We start from the raw sequence: 24,689 nt of genomic DNA, 5'->3' as shown, positions 1-24,689 counted from the left end.
TCATTTGAGCTTTCTAGTCCTGCTTTAGAATCACCCTTTCTTTGCTGGGAACACACCTCATTGAAGACCAACCACTGCTTTTATTGCATAAAGGGGACAATCAGGTAGCATGTGTGTATCCGTAATCAACCTCAATCAATCCATGTCAGCAGGGAGGTGCAGAGGGCAACTTGGGGAACTCAGTTCTTCTGTACTTGTTATTTTGCATCCTGTTCACCCCTGGGTGGGCCTTTCCAAATGTCTGTTCATCTCTGTCTCTTTCCCTTTGATTCACCCTCTCCTTCTGTGTGTCTTTGTTTACGTACACATACATATCTACATGTATGTATTGATGTAGGTATATTATACAATATGTAACATACATAAAATCTAATTGGGTAAAAATATGCATCCATGTATCTTCTCAATTTACATATTTATATGGATCAGTTAAAACATTGTCAATTTTCTCCAAAATGCAATTTATATTATATTCTAAATGTACTGAATCAAGTGATGAGATCAATTCAGTCTTTGGGAATCTGTTCCAGTCCCCGCGGTATCCTCAATGATTCTTAAAGGTAGAAGACTGTCGATTCTTTATTCCCAACACCTGACTAATTTGGAAACTTGCAGACCCATCTTAATAAGAAAAATCAAACCAACAGCAAATGTTGTTACTTAACAACTAAATGTACTTAAGTGATTACCCTGTGCTCAGCCCTGTGCTAAATTAACTGCCCTCTTCATCTCATTTAGTACGTGGACAAACCGAAAATAAGCAGGATTATTTCCGTTTTACAGATGAGGGAGTCACAATGCAGCCATATTAAGCAACAGTGAGACATAAGCATAAAGGCGTAACCCAGATTTTCTTACTTCAGCCTAATTCTTCCATTTTTGCCCAATTGCACATGATTATGTGGTTGAAAAATTATTGGTTATATGTGAGAGCTTCATAACCATTACAATTTGGTAGGTTCACACATCTAACAAAGTGTGTGCTGCTTTCATTTAATTTTAAAATAAGAAGGAACTTTGCCCTGAGGTCAAACCGTCCTTTGTAATTTGAACTCTGAAACACTTTTTCTTAAATGATACAAATTTACAGTTGCTCTCACTCCCAAACAAATACGCTTTTCTTGGGAAGTCAGTATTCTTCTAAGTTATTAAGAACAGTGATGTTTTTTCTCTCTGATTCCCAAGAAATTGATAAATTTAGTGATTTGAGTCAATGACTTGATGTGGATCTGGGGACTTTTAAACTGAAAAGGGGATCGGAGATGAGTAATGAGTGAAAGGGACCCACAGACTGGGGTCAGTGGTTTTTGAATTAAGACTAGGTGATACGTCTCAGTGCACAGAAACTTTTGTACTCCCTGGTGTGTCCCAACAGGGAGGGTCCTTATAGTGGGACAGAGCTGCTTCAAACCATCTCCCTAGGAAGCCAGCTCTGTCCAGTCTTTCCTTTAAGCAACAAAATGCAAAATGTATTTGTTTCCAGAGCCAGTGGTGGAGGGGACCTCTGAATCCAATGACTTCCCCCTGAATGTCCTATGACTCAGCTCCAATCTCAGGAAAGCGTACAATGATCAGTTCTATTTCAGGCTCCTTCAGCTCAAAGGATTTTTCCCTTAAAACCCTGGCCTGAGATAAATGCTCCTGGTGCTCAGGAGCTAATGTCAGCACGCTGAGCCTCTTGTGTGAATTTGGAGTTCCTGTCCCCTCGTCCCCGGCCATGCCCACTGCACTCCCATTGGCAGCTGGCCAAGAGCAAATCCCTCTTCAAAGCTGCCCCATCATATTCTAAGCCTGTGGCCTGGGACAAGTTCCTTACATCCCTTTGGCTTTGCGAGGGAATCATATATGTCAGAGTATATGGGGAGATAAATGAGACGGCAGAAATAAAAACCCTAGCACCGTATGTCCAAATAGCACATCCCATTGTTAGGCGTTTGGGTCTGTCATTTGATTTGATTGAATACTGTTGCTGCCACCATCTTGTTATAAGACCTCGGGGAGGCTTCAAAACCTCTTCGAGTCATTTTCTTCATTTTTCAAATAAGAATAGAAATAGTTACTGCCACATAAGCCTGGCGAGGAAGAGATAAGAGGATGCACTTAGTGTGGTGCTTGGCATGCGGCAGACCCTCAGTATATTTTAGCTCTTGTTCATTTCTAGAATTCTTTTTATACCTGTGTGTCTCTCAGACAGATCTCAATTTTTTTCTAAAGGGTGGACATTAGAGTCACAATGGGATGCAGCTCTCTGGGGAGAAGCATCAGCGGGCACACGCACCCAGCCCCATCCTCGGCACACACCCTCTGCCTCAGGCTGTCCTGCAGCAGGGCACCATTCAGACGTCTCCCTCAAGAAGGGCCAAACCCACAGCCTGACTCCTGCCTGGCAGTTGCCTATTTTGGGGGGATTTCTTTTGCCAAGAGGATTTGTTCGTTTCCATGAGGAGCCGGAAGTAGTAGCTATTGAATGACTAACGAATAGGCATTCAGTAGTGGCTGCTGTCCCTCTGAGGTTGGCTAGGACTTGTCAAAGGAGAAATACAGGCAGGATGGAGGCAGGATGGAGTCAGGTCTCAGCTCAGTTGCTCCAGAGGAGGGAATCAGCTTGTACCCGCGGTGAAGACAGAACGGTTGGCGTTGGGGGCCAGTGAGAGGCAGGGAAGCCCCACCCTTAATGCTTGCTGAGACTCAGATCTCTGCAGTGAACACCATTGAGCTAATTCACCTGTGTGAGGCCATAAAGGGAAGGATTTTCACAAATGGAAACCACAGCTCCCAGAGTGGGTGTACTTTGGAAAGAGAGGGCTGGCAATCAGGTTGTCTCTGAGGAATTGCGAGGCGTTACAGGATCCTGAAGTTCTGTGGGAGCTTCTAGCTGGTAATTGAAGGTAGAGATGGGACCACACATTAGAAAGGATTTGGGAATTTGCACTCTTCCTGGAAGCACCTTTTCTAAATGGATTGGCTTTTTTCCAGATCGTGGCTGGTTGAGATGCGAAAAGATATTTTTTTTCTTTCTTCCTCTTAAATAGGGAACTTCTTTTTTTTCCTTTTTTTAAGAAAGACTGTAAAACACTGAGATTTTAGGTGGACCTGTCCAATTTTATAATTCAATTTCTTATGAAGAGTCATAAAACTTATTATGCTGCGATCTTGAATAATGTAATAATTAGTTCTGTGTCATTAGATGGAAGGAAATCATTGCATGAGGATGAATCAGTGCCTGGGGGAGGCAGGTGACTGAGTGCCTTGTCCCCCAAAGTGTTTTTCTAAGAAAAATCTGGCCAGCGTGAGGCTGCTTGTCTCCCTCCTGCATTTCCCTTTCCCTTAGCTTCCCTCTCCGATGTGTGTAAGTGATCCCAGTATGCATCCAGGTCCAGTTATTCATTCAACTTTTTTTTTGAGTCTCACTGTGAGCCAGCCCCTCCGCTTGCAACTGGGAATGCACACGTAAACAAACCAAAGTGGTTCTGGTTCCTGCCCTCACAGGGTGCAATCTAATGCAGGCCACAGACAATTAAGCAGTAATTGCTACGCGATGAGAAAAGCGCAATGGCCGTGAAGCCCGAGGGGCTCCTGGGGGCTCACAGGATGGGCATGCATCTAAACTAGACTGAGAGTGGGCAGGGCAGCTGGAGGGAGCCCCATGAAGTGGGGTGGGAGGGTGTCCTGCAACGCGCAAAGCCTGAGGGGAGGGGGGGACCGGAGCACCGCCCCCAAGGTGGGGAGTTTTGACTTCATCCTCAGGGTCGCGTCTCCGAAGTCAGGAGAGGGTTTTCCATGGGGAATACCACGATCAGATTTACAGTTTAGACACATGTCCTCCTCTGTTCCTCTTTATCTAGTCCGTTGCATCTCACAACCGTCTAGTAGCCCTGCCGTCGCTTAGTCCCAGCCTCCTTTCAGACTTCCTTCCAGGCTCGCTGTCCAGAGAAAAATGACACATGGCCAAAGGATAATTTTTTATAAAAGGTAAAATGATGAATCTTATAAATATGAAATACTTACGTCCAGTATTAATGTCAAAGATTAATTTAACTCATTAGTTAATGAGGGAACCAGTAAGACGTTGCAACCAGTTCAAAGGAGAATTCAAAGAACCATATGTTTATATGCCCTAAAGGAATGCTGAAATAAGTTTATAAATAGCTGCAGAAACAGGTCTGTCCATAGCAGGATAATGAACCTCACACAACTAACACACATTTATGGGTAAAAATACTTTACATGCTTATCAGTTCTCCATGACTTACAGAGCTGTAGATAGCTCAAAGGTGGAGATAACCCAACTGGACAGGCAACTCATGAATCTTTTTAGCCCATTTCAAAGTTTTTCGTAATTTTTCCTGACACTAAACTCCACAAACATATGTCTTGGGTTCTGGAAGCCTGCATTTATTTCTGAGCTCTGTCATTCCAGTTTGAACCCTGAAGAGCCCAGCTCTTTCCCCTTCTGGACCTCAGTCTCCCCATTTTAATTGCTTCATATACTAAGCATCTGTGTATGATACCACCCGAACAAAGCAAACTACTGAAATAATAATTTGTACTATATGCGGGGTTGCCAGATTTCACAAATAAAAACACAGGATGCCCCGTTAAAATTGAATTTCACATAAACATCAAAGACTTTTTAGTAAATGCATGTCTCAAGCATTGCATGGGATATACTTATACTAAAAAAATAGTCTTTTTGCCTGAAATTCCAGTTTACCTCAGCATCCCGTGTTTTATCTGATAGTCCTATGGATATGTTGAGCATGAAGCGAAGGGTGTAGACTGCAGTCTTAAAGGATGTAGACTTAAAAGTGTAGATTTAAAAGTGTAGTGTTTAAGGGTGCAGATTGTAATCTTCCACAAGAGAAGATGGTCAATTCAAAAAGACTTGGAAAGTCTGAGACTCCATTTCCTAAGTTATTAATTTTCTTTTGTTTTTTCGTTTGTCTTGTCTTGTTTAATCACGCATCCTTGGTAGATGTAAGCAGAGAGATCACATTCAGTACCAAACTGGGGTATCGGCTACAGGCTGGCAGGAACTTGCATTTCTGAAGGAAAGAGAGGAGGAAGCAGCCAGTGGAGAGGATGTTTCCCTTCCATTCTCTCCCTCCCATCCTTCGGGTTCTGACAGGTATTTGTCATGGGACAGGAAACTGGGCACGCGAGTCACGTCACAAGGGTGGCTCTCGGCTGGCCTTAGAGAAGAACTCCATCCCTAATTAGCACCCAGCTCACCTCGGGACCTTAGTTACAACGTGTCTGCACGAGACTAGCAGGTGCGTCAGGCACAGTGTCGAGTGTTTGGGGAGGCACAGAACACAAGTGAGTTGGGGAGACACATTTCTGGTCTTCCAGATTTTAGAGGATTTTATCATTCCCATTGGATAGTGGTGCATTTTCTTTTTTTCCTAATTGTGCAGTTGGCTGAAGGATGGAAACTCCAATCTTAGGATGAGTAAGGTTGGAAATGGACCATATCAGCCTCGCTCGCTGTTCAGTCTCATTGCCTGGCCCTTGTCCATGGTGCTCAGTATTCTGCAGATGAGTAAGTGAATACATGAATGTATGAGGCGTCCTGGAAGGCTTCTAGGAGCAGGTGATGCTTGAGTTAAATTGAGAGAAGAAAAGATGAGTTTTCGGTAAGGCTAAGAATCTTGATAGTTAAGTTAAATATTTAGTAATAGGTTCAACCATATGCAATTATAATTTCTCCAAAAGTCAGAAATGGTTGAATACTCAGAAGGGTCAACCTAATCATAGCTAACACTGTTGAACATTTAGTATGTGTTTTAAGCTCTTTGCATGTATTGACCCATTATTGATGTTGTTAACCCTATTAGGTAAATACTCCTATTATTTACATTTGACCAAAGAAGCAACTGAGAAGTTAAGTAGCAGACCCAAGGTCACACAGCCCAGTAGGAAATCTAGGGCTCTCCCAGGATGTCTGTGGCAGGACCCTGAATGCTTAGCAAATATCTTGAAAGCAAAGAGGGTGAGGCATGTGGAGGGGCATACAGAGGGTATAAGATGGGATGTGCACTTCCCATAAAATAGGAAATCTGTTGGGTAGATTGAAGATAAAGTGTCAGCTTAGGAGGAGCTACAGCTACCCTGAGATGGTCATCCAGAACTTAGCAGTTTCTTTTCACCTCTTCCTTTAACCAGGGCACGTCCTGGCCCCCTCTTTCTGCCAACCCAGGTGCCTTCGGCAGTACAGACTCCAGCCTGGCATTTCAAGGGGTTTAAAGCTAAACCATGTCAGCTCTGCCCAGGGTGTCAGCTCCCCCCGCCTAACCCACTGGACACCACATACCTGTGTGGCTTGCCAAGGGCTTTAAGGTTTTCAGTGGGTTCCAAAAGGGCCCTTTTTCTGGCAAGAGAGAGAAGGGCTTGTCCCTTTTGCTATGGCCCTTCCCCTGGACATTTGCCAACAGATTCTGGGTATGGTCAGATTTAATAGAGGCAGCTGTGTTCATGGTCTTTGGCTGTTCCATCTAAGACTTTGTTAATTTTATTTAGTGAGAGTAAGGAAAGGAGACTTAGGTCCCAGACAAGTGCTTTCATTGCTCTAATGATCCTATGTAGCTTTCAAAGGCCTCAGTGAGCTTCCACGTCTGTAAAATGGGAACATGGTCTGCCTGCTCCACTGAGTTTCGGCTCCTCGGAATCCCCAGTCCACAGGACGATGCTCACCACACTGGTTCAGATCTGTACTCCACACAGCCTGGCTCCGAACACATGGTGCATCCTGTCTGCCTCAGCAGAGTGACTGGGACAGCAAAGAGAGGCTACAACTAGGAACCATCACAAATCCCTTTGTAATAATCGGTGAATTATTTACATGAAGGATTTAGATTTATTTAGGTGTTTTTATTTCCGTGAACAAAACTCTGCTTTTTGTGTATATGAATGACTGCTTACAAGACAAAAATCCCTTTAACTTGCGTAAAAACACATCTTGGGTAAAGACCCAAGTGATTAGAAATAAGAAGCTTGCAATGACAAGCTGATGGCTTGATGGCTTGGGCTTGAAATAGAATTCCACCAACCGAAACTTTAAGTATAATTAAGAGCAAAACACGACCTGAAAGAACATTGAGGATTTGATGTAAACCCACAGAAGCCCAAAGACTCAGAGTTGAAGCTCTGAAGTCACCAGGCTCTCTGCTGCCCTGGGTAGAGGGCACTCTGATAGCTGTTTTTGCTCCTGGGGGCAGGAGCTGCATGTCATCTCCTGAACTGTGAGGACCAGGAAAAGGGGCACAAAAGCTTGAGTTAAAGGCAACATGTATGTCAATTTCCAGCTGCTTCCGTTTTTCAGCTGAAGGAAACTTACACATTCTATCGAGCACATTAAAAATGAAGTTTCCTGGTTTGGAAAATCAAATGCTTGACCTGTGCAAAGAAAAAAGCCACCTCCACCCTCTACTTAGATAACCTGAACTCCTGTTACAATGGACTTCAACCAAGGGGACGCTGTTCCTTTGGGGCCCATCTCCTTCCCTTTGGGGTGAGCAAGGTTTGTCATCCAAGACCTCTCGGACTGGTGCTTCCCTCCTGCACTTGTGGGAAATATTTTCCTCCCTTGCAGATATGAAAAAAAAAAAAATGTTAGCACCCTTCAGAGGCAGCAAAATGGGACAGAATGGGTGTCCTGGTTAGGAAAATCAGCCCAGCCTGGCAAATCTGTAAAATAATAACTGTATATCCCTCCTAGGACTTGGGGGTAGGGAGGGTCTTTCTTCTTTTTAAACATTCTCCTGTTATTTATTATGTGGCATTTACTGCAACAGGTTGCCCCAGAAAGACAAAATAGGTTGATATACATGGAAGGAGGAGGAAGTGGGGACGACCCGATATTTATGAAGTGACTGTAGTGGACCATCATACTTATATTGTATCATATAATTTAACTTTACCTCATTTTCATAAAAATCTATAAAGTCGATTTTCTATAGGTAAGGCGACAGCTCAGAGGAGTTAAGTAACTTGCTCCAAGTCACACAGCAAGTATGAGGCAGAGCTGAGATTTAAGCCCCCAAAGCCCTGTTTATTTCTACCATGGTATGTGGAAAATACTTTCAAAATGCAGTCATAGAATATGCCATAACTTTCTCTCTTTCCTCCTATTAAAGCTTCTAGCAAGAATTTTCATAAATCTTGCCCACAAGTCCTGAGAGCTGTTTCATTGCAGAGACGACAAGAGTAAAGGGAAGGGAAGAGGGACAGGAGAACAAGGAGAGATGCCAGGTTTCCCTATTTCTCTGCCCAGACTGGCAGGGCGATGTCTGGGGGCTCGGTGCTTTCACCGTAATCATGATGCATCTTTTGAAAGGAAATGAGAAGTTGCTCAGAAAGAGTAATTAGATAATTGGTTCCCAGGAAGGGGACTTGCTGGATCAGGAGCAGTTTTCAACTCCATGACGCTTTTCATCTGCTTCAGAATGTGAAATATGTCTGAAAAATTCATCCTGTGGGAGGCAGTGAATATTTCTTTCCTACAGGATAGAGAGAAATAGAATCTCATGGCAGGGACTCAAGTCAGGTCTGATCTAAAGAAAAAAAAATAAGGGGGCATATCAGTACCTATCTCATAGGGCTATTATGAGGATTAAACATTTATAAAGCACTTAGACCACAGCCCGGCACATGGTAGGCATATAAGTACTTGCTAAGTAAAAGCCAGTGAATTGCCCTGTTGTCCTTACTGGGACATGAGTTCCAAGGGTAGCACATGTCCCCGTCATAGTGTAAACGCTCAAAAAAAGTTTAGTGGATGAAAAACACAAGGTGACTATAGTGACCTCAAAGTATATGACATTCTCAAATTCACGCCCATCTTGTTTCTCACTGAGAGTGTATGTGTTTCTCATTAAGTGTGCATATGGGAGTGTAAGTAATTGCAAAATCAAGACAGAGATTATTCAAATCCTCTTCTCCAAAATTGGGAATTCCTCTACAACGGTTTCTTAAAAAATTAGTAAGTTTCAGAGAGAATTATTGCACGTGAAAAATGTTTGGCGCTTCAAGTTTTAACCAGGCCAGTGTGTGCCATTCCACGTGTCTCCCTGAAATGCTCAGGTTGGTAGGTGAAATGGATGCATAGAAGTTATTACAGGTAAGCATGTCCCGATACCTGAAGGGTCCGCTTGTGATCTTCAATAAAGTCTCGGCACATTTGTACGCAGCTCCCAGCCCCCTTCGCAACAGCAAGAACGAGAGAGGTGCTACAGCAAATTACTTGATTAGCTATCTTTCAAAATTAAATTGGTTCTGATCTGGATGCTGTCAAAAAAAAAAAAAAAATCTAAGGCCTGGGGAAGATTACAGTGTTTATAAATCAAAAGCAGATGCTTCTATTTGTAATGGCATTTTGTTAAAAAAAAAAAAATCTTGATTTGACAATCCTTCCAGGTTTGAGTTCACTACAAAAGTGAAAAACAGGCAAGATGTGAAAGCACAAAGAACAGGATTTATCACGGAAATTCTAAAATGCCCTTAACTGTTGCCGTGGTGTGAGATACCGGCTTGAGTATCCGTCAGAGGAGGCTAACCCAGCCGCTGACAGTGACAGGTGGTTATGCAAATAGATTTCAGGAGCCAGGCAGCTGGGCTTCTGTAAAGGCTAGAAGCCCACTGAGTGGAAAGGAGGCTACGAAAAGGCTGATGTGAAGGTGTACCCAGCGCTCACCTACACGTGGTGCTGGGTCCTGGGTTGCCTGTTTATGTCTCCGCTGAAGACGCCACAATTTAACGAGAGGTCCTTTCATAGCTGCCACGTTGCTTTGGGTTCTAGGCATGTTTCTGCTTCTGGTTCATTCACCGAAGTAACTGTGCCAGAGTGCTGAGCTTCGCTCCGGGTGAGCTGGGACAACTAGACAGCTCAGAGGCCCAACATTTCCCGCATTCCTCTCCCAGGGAGCCTGTGGACGGTGACTCCAGGCCGTTCTCACATCTGAAACTTCCCTCCTGGTTATCAAGGAAAACAATTTCTGTTCCATCAGATTGCTTTGTATTATGTGCTGGGGCAGCCCTAAAATTGCAGGGTCACCCAGACCTGAGTCTGAATCCTGCCTTCACCCCTTCCTAGCACCTGCTTGCTTCCTAGCCAGCACAAGGGTTAAGCTAATCCCACTCTCCGAGTCTCAGTTTGGAGAATGTGACCAGTAAGTGCTGACACGAAAGACGTGTGGCAAGGATTGTGTGTCTGCTTTACTCATTTCTGTTATTGACCGTAGACCTTTGAAAAGGACATAAGGCGACAGCGTTGCATTTGAGGTCACCTGCTGTGTGTCCTTGAGCAGATAACTAAAACTCTCTGAGCCTTGGTTTCCTCATCTGTAGAATGGATAACTATATCCATCTCATTGAGTTTTGTGGAAATTAAATGAAATGTTTGGTGAGTCTCTAGAATCCATGTCCTAAGTACATGAATTAATGGTGGTTGTGTTAACTTTGTTATTGCTGTTTGAGGCCACTACTACAGATAAGAACGAAATAATAAACTTCCTTATCACTTTACCCTGTCACATTGATTTCACAGCATCAGAACGTTTTGCTTAACTCTTTGCTTGCTTCTTGTCTCACTCCCCTTCTGGAATGTAAGTTTATGAGGTCAGGGAGGCTTTATCTTCCGGGTTCACTGCAGTGTCCTCCACCTCCTAGGTCAATGTCTGATTCATTGTGGGCACTCAATAAATATCTGTAGTGTGAATGAATGAAGGAAGGAATGTGCAGAAGCTGCAGGCAGAGCACCACTTCACTTCCTCCATCCCTTTGGGAGCCCTGAGCTGCTGTGCAGTGACTCTGTCTGCCTGATGCCTGACTGACTGTTCTGCTTTGTGCATCCTCCGCTGAGAAGATCCTCTCCACCTCTTGGCATCTTCTCCGGCCACCTCCTTCCCCTGCCTGCTGCCCCACCCCCAACCAGTGTGTGCTCAGGGAATGCAAACTAATTTAACCAAAGCCAAACATAATTAGGAGAGTAAATCTCTGCTACTGCTGTGGCTGCTGCCGCTGGAGCAGCAGCAAAAAAAAAAAAAAAAAAAAAAAAAAAAGTCATAGACCGCATTCCAAAATGAAATCTGGTCCAGTGGCTTTCTGGACCCCCTGCTGTTGGTGTAATGGCTGTGCCTGTGCGGGCTGCCCCCTGCCTCCCCAGCCTGGGAGGGGAAGAGTTAATTGCACAGGGGCGCCCCTTTACTGTCAGCGGCGTCAAGAGAAAGTCCGCCCAACACATGTGCTAGTGCATAAAGCTTCCCTGCTAATGCCATTTGACGCCAGATCCTGCTTCTTTCCTTTGTCCATTTGCTCCTTAGTTTCTTTGTTCATTCTTTCATTCATTTATTCACTCGTTCATCCATCTACCAATGCTTGCCCAGCTCTGCTGGCGTGCCAGGCACTGTGCAGGGTGTTTGAATTACCGCAGAGAGCAGAAGTGTGGGTGTGAGATGACTTGGGGGTTCTGCAATTTGGGGAGGACTAGTTTAGGATCTAAGGTGCCCCCTGGGTTCTCCTGTTTCTGATGAGACACTCGGATACAGCCCGTCCCAGGACAGGAAGGCTCAGCCTGTGAAGAGCTGGCACGGCAAGCACTTTCCTCTGACTTTAGTTTTACATTCACTCAGGTTGCTGGAGGTGGGTGAATCTGGTGTAGATTACACAGAGCACCCCCTTCCCATAACCACCCCCGAAGTCCCTCGTCAGCCATCCTTTGGCATCTCCTCCCCACGGAGATCATAGTCTCGTGTTAATAGATACCCAGCTCCTTGGGCGCTCTTGCCATAGAGGAAAGGCTATGGAAAAAGCTCTTGGGACCCTCTTGAAGCCAGATATCACACATCTGCCTGGGTCTTGATGCCTGACTCCTATCCCAGTGCCTAAACTTCAATACTGTACGGCGAACGCCATCAGCAGCAGAGGAGGGAAGCCCCCTGCAGCCAGGAAAGGGGGTGATGGAACATAGCCGAACTTAGTGACATTCAAACCTAAGTGGTGGGAAGCAATCTGAATTCAGTCCTTTTCCAGACAATACTCACAGAGCAGGGAGTGCCGGCAGTGCCCACGGAGATGTGCTGACGCTACGGCAGTCCTGCAAGGCGGTAAAAGGAGTCCCTCTTTGAGTAACAAAATCCAGGCTCAACCCACAAGAGGTGACCTGCCAGTGCCACGTGCCTGCTAAGTGGTAGAAATAGGGTTTTGATGAAGGTTTGCCCTTCTGTTGCTTCTGCGGTATCCTATACTTTCCTTGTAAGAAATTGTGTCCCACCCTGTCTTTATTACCTGTTGATTATTGGGCGATCTTTCTGTTTGGCTGTCTGCTTGGGCTGCGTTTTTAGATTCCCTCTACGTCCCCAGCCCTGAGCACAATCCCTGATGTGGCGTAGCTCTTTGGTACATATTTATGGACTAAAAGGAAACAAATGAATAAATGCCTCTTCAGTACCTGGTACTTCTTCTGTCCTCCATAGCAGCCTTAAAAAAAAAATTGGAGCTTTCTTGCAGAGAAGATGTTCCCTTTTGTTTTCTGATTTGCTTTATTTAAATATCAACAATGGGCCCCTCCCCTTCAGGGCCTGTGAGACAACTGTGCTTCTGGGGCAAGACAGATGAGAGAAGGAGGGTGGGCTGGGTCATCACTCTGCTGGTGCCAGGGATGCGGGAGGAGATCCTGCAGGACTCGGGGTGCAGGTTGGTGTGGGGTGGAGAGGCAGGAGTCTTTTCCAAGGACGGGAAGGCTCGGCCATTTGGGGAGCTCCCAGTTGTTCTAAGTCTTGTATCAATACGGAGAGGGAGGGGAGGGGGCAGCTGGAGAACGTAGATCCTGATCGTGCGGCTCTTTGCCTTGTCTTAGCCCTTAACGTCCCCGCCATGTCCCCGCCATGGACCTTAGAACATGCTCCTTGATTTCTCTGTTTGCCAGGATGCTCTTGTGCGTGTGTCGCCAGCCAGCAGGGAGACTAAAAATGCACTCGTGGCGGTAAGACCTGTTTGCATCTCCAGGCTCAGCTTCTCTGCACATGAGAGAGTCACAGTGTAGGCGAGGCATCAGTCATTTTCCTCTCCCACTCTCTTAGGTTGTCTGGCTGGGGCCCTGCAAATTAGACTGATTCACAAGAGATTTACATGAGAAACACAAACAGGAGTTTATTAGCACACACATACGAGTGGGAGCATTCCGTGATGAGTGACTCACCGAGGCGGTTAGAACTTGGGCTTACATAGCTTCTCAACGTAAGACCGATACATCTGTAGAGAAGTGACAAGACAAAGGAAAAGGACTTTGAGTTACTGTGAGAAGGCAACGATGTGGGGAAGTCACAGAAGACAAGGGCTAGTTGATAAAGTTTGTTATGTAGGTTCCTCTGGTGTTAAAAAGGGTCTAGAGTTGTCTCTGGTGGTTAACGTCTGTCCCTGGTAGAGATGGGGGGGTGGGTATCTTGACAAATTCATGTCCAGCTTTTAAGCAAATACAGGGGAAGGCAGAGGTCTTCCTTGTATCTGCTTTCTCTCAGTTGCCTTCAGTGCTAAATAATCCTTATGCCAAAGTGGTGAATTTTGAGGTGGCGTATTCTGGTCCCCAGTAGTCAGCTGATGTGCACTGGGCACCCACAAGTGCCAGCAGCTCAGGGCTGCAGCAGGGCGCGCACAGTGGACAAAACTCTCTGCTTTACTGAGCTCACATTCTCATTGGGGTAAGACAGGCAATAAACAAATAAACATACAGGAGAGCAGATGCTCAAAACTTTTGTGGTGGCTAATGATGCCGGCCGCAGCGTTCGCCAGCTCCGCTAATGAGTCTCCCTGGAAACCTGAGTGGTTGATAAGGGTACTAAGAACCTAGAAAAGTCCTACTAGCAGATTGGCTGGCTTATGAGTTAAGGAGCCTGTGGCTCATGATGGATGCAGGATTCCATCAATTATGTTCTGGCCAGGAAGAAATTCAATTAAAATGTATATGTTTAAACTTTCTTCTCAAGGTATTTGTTCCAGAAATCAGAGCTCCGTTTTAGCAGTTGTTAATATCAGGAAATGAATATCTGATTACATTTTTCGAAGGCGAGTCCCTTAGCAGCAGGTGGACTCGCATCTTATCATATCTTCTGCATAATTCATTTTGGGGGAAGTCCCCTGAGTTTTGCTTTCAAAAGTTGAGGAGAAAAATGAAGCTGGTTTGGGGGTCATAAGGGTTTTTAACCTTTCAGGATAAGCAAAAACACTGCATGTGATTCCAGGAACAGACCCTGAAATGTGGAGAAATGACAGAGGAGCCAGGTCATTCTCTCTTGTCTGGGGTGAGTGCGGAGAGCAAGGTGGAGGGAGTGTCAGCCTGCAGAAAGCCAGCGAGCAAGGCACTCTCCATGCTGCCTTGTTTATCCATCATGCATTTCTCAGGAGCCACTTTGCTTACTTGGCTAGAAATTATTCTCATCCCAGGAACATTCCAGAACATTGTTTTCTCTGCTTTTGCTTTTTGCCTGGTGCAGCAGCTGTCCTGCCATAGAAGCTACAATAAGCGATGCTTGCATGTTGCATTTTGGGCTGTTTGTTGAGCTAGAAATGGGTACCTGCCACTGTGCGTGACACATCCGTCCTCTGCACAGAGCCCTTCTGTGTCTTAGCCAAGCACAAGGGATTCTCCTGTGAGCTGGCCCTGTCCTCTTCTGTACTGGAACTAAGACCCAGGAAAAGACTAGGTGATGGTTGGAACTGGTTTGAACTTTCTTTGGTCCCGGCTGTTTCTGAGGACCCGGGTAACTGTGGCCTGGCCTGGGGTCATCGGGACTCTTGGATGGGGCCATGTTTTCATGCCAACATTTTCTTCATGTCCCCTTTAATTGAACCACCCAGAGAATTTCTTCCAGGCTTTTAAAAAATAAATACATTTGTGCAAAATTGAGGTTATGAAATATACATCTACATGTATATGTATAGCTTTGCATAGTGCTTACTTCATTCAGTATTGATGTATGCTCTTCCTGTGATAGTAGCAATTGGAAAATAACTCTTTTCCTCAATTATAAACAACACCCATTGCCTTAGTCCACTTGGGCAGCTGGAACAAAATACCATAAGCTGAGTTGCTTAAAAACAATGGAAATGTACTTTTCACTGTTCTGGAGGCTGGACGTCCACGATCAGGGTGCCAGTGTGGTCAGGTCCTGGTGAGGGTTCTTGTCCAGTTTCAGAGAGCTATCTTCTCATTCTAACCCCATGTAGCAGAAGGAAGGAAGCGGCTAGGGAGCTCTGTGGGTCCTCTTGTAAAAGGGCATTAATCTGGTATATGAGGGCTCCACCCTCATGCCCTAGGCACCTCCCAAAGGCCCCATCATCTAATTCCATCACACTGGGCATAAGTTTTAACATATGAATTTGAGGGCACAAACATTCAAACCCATTTATTGGAGGAAATTAGACAGGGTGGGGGATTGGAAGGCACTGAAGGGAGGCAGAGCCAAGGGGTGTGGCCATCTACACCCAGGGTACCAAGGCTTCCACACTCCTCCAGTAATGAAGTAAACAAAGTCTTGTAGTGAAGAAAAAAAAATGGATGTTTCCGTCACTACTTTAGGGAGACTAAAAACAAGTGCAGAAGCACACGGGGTATATGACAGGCTGAGGATGGAGTGGATGGGAGAAATCAGAAGGAAGAGGTAGATGAGTTACCATGGCAGGTTGGGACGAGACCTCGGAGATCCTCAAACGGTGTACTGAGGAACTGAAACTTTATTTTCTGAGTAGGGCATTTTGTTCAAGGCTTTGACCAGTGGAGAGAAGGACCAGGTGTGGGCTTCAGGAGGTACATAGCGTTCCTGTTGCACACAGCCTGTGGCCACCTCTGCCTCTGTGGTGGTTGCCGGGTCCTGAGCCTCTCCTCATGACAGAAAGGAAGAAGGAAAGGATCTGAGGTTGTGGCTGGAGACCTGAAGGCTTGGGACCAGCATCTGACACCCTAGAAAGAGATGTGCATCTTATCTTTCCCTGGAGACCAGGCACCGGCCTGGAGGTCTGGAATGCCGTCATCATGTGCTCCTTTGGAGATCACTTCAGCTAGTGCATAACCCCAGATTCGGCAGGTCCAAACCCTGAGATCCAGGGAGTGGAGCAAATTAGAGAGACATGGCAATGGTCGTCAGAGCACATCTCTGTGGGTGAGCTAGTTGCTTGTCTCTTCAATCCTCAGTGTCTTCATCTGTAAAATGGGACAATAGACTATGAACCACACAATGTTGCAGATGGGGTTAAATGACCCAAAGCACATAAAATATTTAGGACTGGTGCTCAGCACGGCAAACAGCAACAGTAACTACAATCCCTGTCCTCCTCCCCCTCAGTGTTATTATTCCTGGGGTGGAGGTGGTAGAGTATCAGCGGCATAGATGAAAATGAATGTCCAGTGGCCAGTAAAAGGCAGATCTGAAATCATCACTGCCATGAGCACTGGCCCAGGAACAGGGGCTTAAGAATATCTCCTTGCCTGCTGACCACTTGCCTAATGTAACATTTTTAATCACAATGAAGACACATTTTTAAAAAATAATTCAGTTTCTTACCGATGAGAGTGAGGACCATGGACATTCCGGGATTGGGTTCTGATGGAGTATTTGTTCCCACCCCGACCTCTTTGGTCTTGTACTGGATTTAACGTATTGATTTCTTTCATCCAGGTAGAGACACCTAGGACGCTCTTTGCCTGTGGCCGTGTCTCAAGTGGAATTGGGACGTGGGTGTGTTTAGAGGCTTCATGTCCTGCTCTGACTCTGAGCAGATCAGTAACTTCCCCTGTCCTCCTAGCTGGTCATCACTGGGGTGAGAACGCTTCCCGTGCAGCAGTTACCTGTAAGCCAGGCCCCGGGGCCCTGTATTTCCAGGAACCTGGCCCTCCCCATGAGCCCTTCTGGGTCTGTGATTTACACACAATAGCCCAGGTGCAAGGCTCTCCCTCACGTCCTGCCTGGATCAGAGGGGACGGAAGGGGCAGACACTGGGCCAGGGGAGGAAAGAGAAATGAGATCCAACACAGTCAGTGATGTGCCCTGTCCTTTACAGACGTTCACTCATTCACCGTGAGGCTGGGTTCTCGATACGGGTTGGGGGTAGGGGGTGGGTTTAAGCCTTGCAGGAAGGGCCTTCAGGTCTCCACGCCACGTGTTTATGGGACAGCACTGCGGGTCCCCCAGGGCTGGGCTCCTTCCTCTCTGGCCAGGCCTGCCCACTTGGCCTCTGTGTGCAGGAAAGGACATGTGCCTGATGGACAAGGAGAAGACACAGGGTCCCTTTATGAAACTCAGGCCCAGAGAGCCACTATACAAACGTGTGTCCCTGGAGACCTCATGGTTTAGGGGCTTTGGAATCTGAATCCGTGCTGTTAACCTTGCGAATAGATTCAGGGGGACGTGGGGAGCGGGAAGACTTCTGCATCCAGCCAGGTCTGATCTGAGTCCCAGATGCGCTTTAATGTTCTCCACCTCAGTTCCCTTATCTGGAAAACGGGACAACTGATCCTTCATCTTGAAACTTGGCGAGGACTGGATGTGAGCTGCGCAGAGTGCCGGGACCTGTTATCAGCTCGGCAGACTGGCAGCTCATAACTATTCAAGACATTGCATTTGTTTTCTTTCTTTCTTGTCTACGTGGGGGGCTTAAGTTCTGTGAGTTTGGTGATGTCATTACCTCCAGTCTACAGAGGAGGAAGTTAAAACACAGACGTTAAGTCGCTTGCCAATTTCACACACTAAGTAAGCAGCAGAGCCGGGATTCAGACCCGGAGGTTGGACCCCAGAGCCCATGTTCCTAATCGTCATGCGATGCTGCCTTTTACAGGAAGGCTGCCAGTTCAGAGGTACTGAGATGGCCTGTAATTCATGTGTTCAAGACATAATGAGGTCTGGCTGGAGCAGAGAGCAGGAGGGAGCAGAAGGAGGTGAGGACATAGACGTGAAGGCAGCCAGCTGATTGCTGCTGGCCTGGGAGCTGTTCTAAATACTGCCCTTTCTTCTGCGTTGATTGGGAAACTGTAGGGGGTGTTTCATCAGAGACAAGACATGACCTGTGTTTTGAGCCCCTATATTTTAACTTCCCTCTCTTCCTCTTAATAATCTCTGGCATTTATTGACTGTTTACTGCATGCATTATTATGCTAAGGGCTTTATGTGCACTTAATTATTTAAATCTTATGCCAAATTTGCAAGGTTGGAATTACCAGACCCAATCTACAGATGTGGAAACTGAGGCTTAGAATTTCAGTAACTGGTCAAGGTCCTGTAGCTTGTAAGTGGTCTCATCAAGTTTGGATTAAAACAAGGTCTGTTTGGCTCTGAAGTCAGTGCTCTTTTTCTCTCTCACCTCCGAAGGGTTTCTTATCTGCTGTGCCATCCTGACCCACAGACGTAGTTCCAAACGGTCTACGTCTCATTTAAGCAGAGGCCCCCGGACCTGAGGAAGTGTCCCATTGCACGCTCATCAACACCGAGGCGGCGAGGGGATTTCTCTTACGGCAACTGCCATTCTGTCTCACCAAGCGCCCTTGTGGTACAGGCGAGGAAGGCGGGATGGGGATGTAGCACTTGTGAAAATGAAGAATCTCTGAGCTGGTTGACTTGAATTTTCGTATCAGATCTACAAGCAACGAAATGTGGGATCTTAAGTACCAGCGCTTAGCCAGCTGTAATCAAGAGTGTCTGTGAATTTGTGTTTTAATGTCTGTCTTCCCAGAAGGCTTCAGGAGGGTAAGATCAGTGTTTGTCTCATCTCTTGCCACACCCTCATTGCTTGGAGCAGTGTCTGACATGTAGCAGAGGCCAATTGCTATTTGAATGAAAAATAATCATAGCCAGCTATTACGGAGTGCTTTCTCCCCACGGGGCACGCTACGTACATTTTTCCTGTGTAATCTAATCATGACAGCTATTTACGGATGGATAATATTCTCCTCATCTCCATTTCACAGATTGGGAAACTGAGGCCAGCGAGTCTTGGCAACTCATTCGAGATCACATCAATAAATACATAATGAAGGTGGCCTAAATTTCAATGACCTTGGATAGAAAATTAGAGACTTGAATTAGCTTGTGTCTGAGGGTCCTTCCAGTTCTAAAATTAGACATAAAGAACCTGATTCCCAGGCTAATACGTTTTCATCCCAGTCTCATTGTCTCCCTATAACTCAGAGGAGGGAAGTTTTAGGACTAATGCGTGGTTTTCGCAAAGCTCATTTTATATCTTTCTTTGTGCTCCCCCTTTCAGGGAAATGCAACAGGACAAATGAGTTAGCCCTGGCCATCTAGCTGTAGGGGGTTGTGAGCTGGAGAGGAGTCTCTTTACAGAACTTGGCTTAGGTGGCCCAGGGATTTGAACTTGCGCCCCTGCTGGCAGGACTTCTCACCGCTGCTCAGATGAGCCACGGTTATGCAATTTGCTTTCCCTCCCAAAGTGCACCACGGGATGCCTGGTCTTCTTGAAATCGCTCTCATTTAAGAATCTGTCTTTTTTGAAGCAAATGTGTCATCTCAAACCTTTTATGGCTTTATGGAAATCTAAATGCACTTTCTAAGCAAGGATGGCCCGGGTTTATCTGCCTGTCTTTTTCACTCGCACTGTTACCCGCATAGAAAGGTGACTGGGGGGCAAGTTAAATATCTCTTTGACTTTCCCCTCGCCACCTTGGATGATGAGAGGACATGAAAACTTGTCCTTTGAGAAAGAGTTAAAAGATCCAGGGATGATTCGCCTGAAGAAGGGGAGGGCCGTGGGGGCCATGGCTGTGTCCTCAAATGTTTGAAGGCCATTTAAAAAAAGAGAGACTAATATTGAGGGCCTTCAGGTGGTGAACCAGCCCGAATGCTGAATAGCCAAGGAAAACGGGTGAATGGGGTAAACTGATTTCCCCTTCAGCCCCTGTCTTTCCTTCAGTTCAGTGGACTGGACATAACAGACAGCAATGTCCAAGAATTTCAGGCATCAATTGGCTGCTTATTCTAGATTATATACAAAGTTCCTACCATTCCTAACTTGCTATAATGATCCAGCTAGTAGAAATTAAATGTGAAATTATTTTAACTTCTTTCACTTACTTCTTCCAATTGTGCAATCCCCTTCCATTTTAAAAAAATGATGAAAATATGGCAGCATCTCCATTTGGGGTACAGAGCTTATTTTTCACTCGTCATTCTTTTGACAAGTTTTACTGAAGACATTGCCCTATGCCAGGCCCTGGGATTAGAGAAGGATAAACTTAGATAAAATCAGTACCCTCACGCAGCCCAGAGAGCGAGAGGCAGACAATCAACACATGAACATAAAACAAACAAAAATATCATTATTTGTGTAAGGGTTATGAAGAAAATGGACTGAGACTAAATAAGGAGAAATGTTCCCTTTTAGATCAAGCTGGTTTGACAAGGCCTCCCGAAGGAGGTGACATTGAGGTTACCTGAAGAACCAGGAGGTACAAGCTATGGAGGAAAAACTGTATTTGCACATCAATGAAAATATAGGTATTTCTTTCCAGGCCTCAATTCAGTGCATTTTCTCTTTCTCTTGTAACTTTGTTAGCTCTGTGTCAGGTATTTCAATTTTCTTAGTGCAATTCCAAAACCAGTTAGTAAGTGTATCCCATGTGTCTTGAACTGCGCCGTATGTGTTATTATTTTTGACAATTAATGTATGTTTCACCCTAGATGGTGGGAATTGACATCTGTGAGGCCATGGTGGCTGAGAGGGTTGAGCTATTGATCCACACAGAGATGCCTAATAAAGATCAGAGCTTAGATGTGGGCTCTGGGCTGTTTGACTCCCATGTTTGCCACCTCTCCACTGATCCCCACTTTGGGGGTGTTTCTGGGCATATCTGGGGTCTAGGTGGACTGGAGGGGCTGAGATCCTCTCCGGGGAGGGGAACCAGGTAGCTGTCTCCATACTCCGGCCCTCTCTTTGGGTGTCAAGGACCTCAATTTCCATCATGGAGTAGAGCTAAGATTATGACTCGGAAGGCAAATGGAACAGGAAGAAGGAAGCTACAGCTCAGGAGCCAGGCTAAATTTAGAACCAGAACGGACAGCGGAGAGGCAAGGCTGGGATTTCACGGGCTACACAGAGGAGCTATGATTTGTGGATTTGTGGCCCTGTCTTGTCTTCCCTGAGCACTGCAGAAGGAATCTTCCTAGAGCGTCTTCAAGATGGAGCTCATCACTGGGCTTGTGCCCCCCCGTTGGTTGAACACAGACCAGACTGTGGAGTTGGAGGTAAGGCAGAAGCAGAGGAGATGGAGCCCCCAGCTGAGTTTGGCGGGAAGGAAAAAGGCAGGGCAGTGAGGAGTCGCCTGGCAGCCCTGACCTACTTCGCTCCTCTTCCCCTCTGGTAGCCGGAATACATCAGGGGGAGAAGAGGTGTGTGGGTCACTTTGGCATACCCATGTGTTCAGTAGAGAATAAAATTCTGTCATGCTGAATCCATCAGACAACTGGTGCTCGTGAAAGTAAATCTGTTTTCCAGAATCAAAGACAATGGCATGACCAACTGTACTGGGTTGGAGAGTATATCCCCCTCGCAAACTCCCTCCCCACCCAGATCCTGGAATCTCAGAATGTGGCCTTATTTGGAAATAGGGTCTCTGAAGGTGCACCTACTTAACATAAAGTCATACTGGATTAGGGTGGGTTCAAATCCAATGTGCAGTGTCCTTATGAAAGACACAGACACAGAGACAGACACAGAGACAGACACGGTAGAGAGAAGAACATATGAAGATGGAGGCAGAGGCTGAGGGATGCAGCCACAAGCCAAGGGATGCCAAGGACCTCCAGCCACTCCCAGAATCGAGGAGAGAAGCATGAAACAGATTCTTCCTGCTAGCCCTCAGAAGGAACCAAGTCTTCTGGCACCTTGATTTAAGACTTCTAGACTCCAGAACTGTGAAAGCATGCATTTCTATGGTTTTAAGTCACCCACATGTGGCCATTACAGCAGTGACAAGAAATTAATACACCCACTGACTTAACAATAAGGACCTCTATAGCTCCTCTTCTTTCTCTCCATCCCCATTTCAAACTCCTTGTAAGCAAAGACCCAGATTTAACTCCTAGCTGTCTCCCCAGCTCCTGGAACATCCTTGGTACTCAACAGGTTTTGAAAGAATGAACAAATAATATAGATACTTCTTGGCCAAAGCAGTCTTTCCAAAAATTCAGAAACATCAAGCAGCTCACCATGTTTTGTGTTCATTCTCTTGATGTTATTAAGTGCCTATCGTGTGCCAGGAACTTTGCTCGGAGTGGGGTACAGGGTGGAAAACAAATAAAAGCTTTCTCATGGCTTATTATTAGGAGAGGATGGGCGAGGGGGCAGGTTAAACCAGCAAATACACAGATGTATTAACAATGCAGGTAGTTTTGGACGGTGATAAGTGCTCAAAAAAGAAAAAAGAAAAATCAAAAGTGATAACGGATAGAGTGACTGGAGTTTCCTCAGTTCAGCAGTGCCACGGAAGGTCTCTCTCTGGCATTTGAGCTGAGATCTAAATCATAAGGAGGAATCAAGCCTTTGAAGATCTGGAGGACAAGCGCTACAGGCAGAGGAACAGCAAGTGCCAAGACCTGGAAGCGGAAGTCGGCCTGCAGTGTGCGGAACACAGAGGAAGAGCTGGCGAGCCAGGTCCAGGGGTCCCGGGGTAGGGGATGATGTCAGTAAGACAAATTTGTCTCCATTTTCATCATCTGAATCCAGAAAATTTCCGATTCACAGGAGAGTGACTTACGTATGTTTCTATGGTGAGGAATGTTGCTTAAAATCAAACTCCCTTGGGATGTTTGTGGCTGGCCAAGGGGAGCTCCAGGGATGATGGAATCTGCCTAAGGAATGGGGTTAGGTTTTCACCAGGGCCAAAGAGAGGACAAGCCAGACCTCGTATGCATTTTCTTCTCCTGAGATCACTGGTCTGATCGGCCACCCGGGGAGGCCTGGAGCGGTGAAGCCTGGTCTTTGTTTTGTTTAAAGCGCTGTTTTCTTTGTGTTCCAGCAAAAGGCAAGGCAGGCTGGACTTTGGGGATCATGCCTCTGGCTGATGTGAGCCGTGTATCAATGGTACAAGCTTTTCAGCTGTTCTGTGTCCTGCAGTTTGGTGGCAGGGATTTGAGAAGTGGCCTCTTGTTACAAAGTTGTTTTGTTTGTCCTTGGTTTTTGCATTTTCATTAAACCATAGATGTCTTTAATTGCTTCCATGTGGCCAAAATGCTCCTTGATTGGAATTCTATGGAAAATAGAGTTTGCTTTATTAAATAGTGTTTCTTGAGGGATTTGAGTGGTCTTTGGTTTCCTTCCTCTCCCTCCCCCCGTTTTTCTTTGAGTTTTTAATTTGTTTCAATGTCTAATCGCTTGCTTCTGTGCTGGAATTGCTCTCCAAGCGTCTACAGCAGAGTATTATAATTCCCTTTATTACTGCAGAATCATTTTTAGCCTTCAGTTAAGATGACTGGACAAGAATCAGATTAAATGGAATTAGTATCTATTTTTCATGGTGCATTGCTCCTGAAGCCGGCAGTCCCCCTTGCTGGCAAACTTTCTTGTGGTTTTGGAAACAATGAAATTAGAAATAATCAATACCTGACCTCATTTAAGCCTCGCGGCACCCAGGGGGACACAGGTGTAAGTCATCCACACTGTACCTCCTCAGAGAGGTACTATGACTTGTCCAAGGTCACCCTTGCAGACTGTATGAGAGCTATAATGCCAGCCAGGCTCCTGCAAGTCCAAAGCCATCTCTCAGATCCCTTCTAGGGAACGATTCCCTAAAATACAAGCGAGCGGGGGAAAAAAGCTGCTCCTGAGATGTTGGAACAAAACAAATTACATCTAGTGAAATGTTTTGTTGCATACTTGCTGCATACTATTGATAATTAATGCTTCTTCTCCACCTGGAATAAGAGGAATTCTATTTTTACTTAATACACAGAATGGAAGCACACTAGGGCGGGTACCACTGTGTTAGGGTTCTCCAGGGGAACAGAACCACGAGGATGTGTGTGTGTGTGTATATATGTGTGTGTGTGTGTATAAAGAGATTTATTACAAAGAATTGGCTCATGTGGTTAGGGAGGCTGACAAGCCCCAAGACCCGAGTGGTGAGTTGGTGAGCTGAAGACACAGGGCAGCTGCGAGTCAAGAGACCCGGCAATTTAAATCAGAACCCAAGGGCAGGAGAGGACTGATGGTCTGGCTCAGGCGGGTGGGGATTGCTCTTAGCCTTTCTGTTCTGCTCAGGTCTTCAACTGATTGGAGGGGACCCACCCATGGGGAGGGCAGTCTGCTGTCCTCAGTCTCCTCCAGAAACACCCTGAATAAAGTTGGCCTAAACATCTGGGAACCTGGTGTCCCAGCCAAACTGACACAGAAAATTAACCATCACAACTGCCTGGATTCGAATTTTGCTTTTGTCATTTGCTAGTTAAGTGACCTTGGTCAAAAGGCTTACTTTCTTCATTTGTAAATTGGAAACAGTAACTATCTATCTCATAGGAATGTGGCAGGAATTTAGTGAGAGAGTTTTGTAAAGCGCTTAGCAGGGGGCCTGGCCCCCAGAAAATATGCAATAATTGTGAGTTATTTATCTTGACACTGGTATGCTTTATGGTTGATACCAATTCCAGGGGACAGACAGGCAAAGCCATTGTGTGCATATTTAGGTTGCATATTTT

At 45.8% G+C, this 24,689-nt stretch overlaps 1 protein-coding gene and 1 long non-coding RNA gene across 11 annotated transcripts in view; both read left to right on the top strand.

Moving 5' to 3' along the window:
- The window catches only part of LDB2 (LIM domain binding 2), a 349,997-nt gene that overhangs the window by 81,633 nt on the left and 243,675 nt on the right, over nt 1-24,689 (top strand). The window lies entirely within an intron of this gene.
- On the top strand, nt 17,197-23,289 carry LOC116668059. Its single transcript, XR_004325132.1, has 2 exons — nt 17,197-17,923; nt 18,354-23,289. It is a non-coding gene; the product is annotated as an uncharacterized LOC116668059 (long non-coding RNA).

This window comes from Camelus ferus, chromosome 2, assembly GCF_009834535.1.
Source record: "Camelus ferus isolate YT-003-E chromosome 2, BCGSAC_Cfer_1.0, whole genome shotgun sequence".
Classification (NCBI taxonomy): Eukaryota; Metazoa; Chordata; class Mammalia; order Artiodactyla; family Camelidae; genus Camelus; species Camelus ferus.
Note: the sequence above shows the minus strand (reverse complement) of the source record. Positions and strands in the feature narration are given on the sequence as shown.